The sequence below is a fragment of the Echinops telfairi genome, unplaced genomic scaffold (genome assembly GCF_000313985.2).
Source record: "Echinops telfairi isolate 266 unplaced genomic scaffold, ASM31398v2 ScPeMD7_22;HRSCAF=79, whole genome shotgun sequence".
Taxonomy (NCBI): domain Eukaryota; kingdom Metazoa; phylum Chordata; class Mammalia; order Afrosoricida; family Tenrecidae; genus Echinops; species Echinops telfairi.
The window spans coordinates 3984242-3986173 of NW_022103919.1; the positions used below are offsets into that span (position 1 = coordinate 3984242).

A 1932-nucleotide genomic window follows, 5' to 3' on the forward strand; every position below is an offset into this window, starting at 1 on the left:
GCCGGCACCGACCGCTCTTCTCCACCCCCACCCCTCCGCCCGTCTATTCGCACCCACCTTCCTCGACTGCCTACCTAATGCACCGGGGCTCCGTCCCGCCCCCTCGGCCTCTTCTTCCCGGGTGTCTCTGGAGCGCCTCACCCGGCCCTCTTCAGCTTGCTCCTCTTCTGACCCTGACCTTGGTGACAACTGGGGGCCCACCTGGAGGGGCTCACCTGACAAGGCTAGGAAGGGAGGAAGGTGTAGGACCAAGCGCCCGAGGAAAGCAGGGGAAGAGGCTGTGGTTGAGAGGTGGAGGTTGGGGGTCTGCCCCGGAGGGGTCGGCGACGCTCCGGGCATCAACACAGCCCGAAACCACCCAGGCAGGGTCTGCCCTCCGATGAGCTCCTATCATGAGGCTGCGAGCAACCTTTCTACCTGTCTCCACTTGTGCCTGCACGGGAACCGGTGCCTTAGTTGGTTGGGAATTAGCCTGTTAACCTTAAGGTCCCAGTCGGGACCCCAAAGCAGAAAGATGCAGTTTTTCTGCTCCCTCGATCACTCTCGGGCTACGGTCTCCGCTGGACTCTAGGCACGGTGGGTTTTCACCCTTTCACCTCGGGGTATCTTGTCCTCCCTGCCTCTGCCCTGCGGGTAGCTGACTTTGGTCTGGGTTCTCATCAGCTGCCCCAGCCTATCTGTGCAGGGGCGAGCCTCCAATCCCGCCAAGGGTTGGTCCAGACCCCAGTCTCACCCCCAAGCATGCCAGGCTCTCTTTCAAAAGCTCCCAGGTGACTTAATGTGCACCCCAGGTTCAGGGGCCCTGGCATACATTTGTTAGCGATAGGGAGTCACTGTCCACTTTCAGGGCAGCCATGCAGCCGCAGTTTGTCATCTCTGTGCTGATTCCTGTTTTCTCTCTGGGTTTCTGTTTGTCTGGAGTGATTATTGATTTACCTCTCAGGATCTGTCTCTAATAAGCCCTGGTGGCCAAGTGGGTTACCATGGGCGACAGTTTGAAACCACCGGCCACTCCATGGGAAAAAGAGAAGGCGTTCCACTCCTGAGAGCAGCTATCAGCTCAGAAACCCACAGGGGCAGTTCCACCTTGTCCTATGGGGTGGTGATGGGTCAGTCTGTCTGTCTGTCTGTAAAGGAGCCTTGGTAGCACACTGAGGGATGCATTGGGCTGCTGACTGAAAGGCGGTGGTTCAAACCCACCAGTCACTCTGTGGGCGAAAGATAAAATTGTCTGTTCCTGTAAAGATTGGCAGTCAAAGACACCTTCTACTCTGTCCTATAGGGTTGCTTAGAGGGTTTGGTCTGATATATATAAGGAGCCCTTATAGCACAGTGTTTAAAACATTTGGCAGCTAATTGTAAGGTTCAAAGTTCAAGCCCACCGGTTACTTCCTGGGAGAAAGCTGTGGCTGTCTTTTTCTGGATTTCCACGGACTCATAGCTTTGGAAGGGCAGTTCTATCCTGTCCTGTAGGGTTGCTATGAGTTGGAATTGACCCAGATTTGGTTTGGGGTTTGGCTCTGTCTCTAGCTGACCATTACCCTTCACTTGCCGACCATTCGGCCATATGATCGTTCAACACCACATCTCACTATAATGATATGTTCGTTTCCAAACTCTCATTGAGCACCTACTATGTGCCAGGTATTTTGTTAGGTGCTGAGGATGTAGCCGGGAATAAAACAGGGATCCTCGTGGACAAACAGACATAGAAGGCAGCAGGTGAGGAGTCCTGGGAAGGAAACCGGGAGAGAGGATGGCAAAAAGTTAATGGAGGCGAGGCCTGTGTGCATGGCTACCCCTGGAGCCCAGAGCCTGGCGGCCAGGGGTGCACGTGGCAGAAGCAGCACGCGCAGCCTCGTTTCATTGCCTGGGCCCCCAGGGCCAGCCGTGCTCGGTGCCCCACGGGTCAGGCAGGCGGCCCGGGGTCCG

General features: G+C 56.0%; 1 protein-coding gene across 1 annotated transcript in view; it reads right to left on the reverse strand.

Annotated features, from left to right (window-relative positions):
• The window catches only part of SH3GLB2 (SH3 domain containing GRB2 like, endophilin B2), a 20382-nt gene that overhangs the window by 17223 nt on the left and 1227 nt on the right, over positions 1 to 1932 (reverse strand). The gene's annotated exons all lie outside the window — the stretch shown is intronic.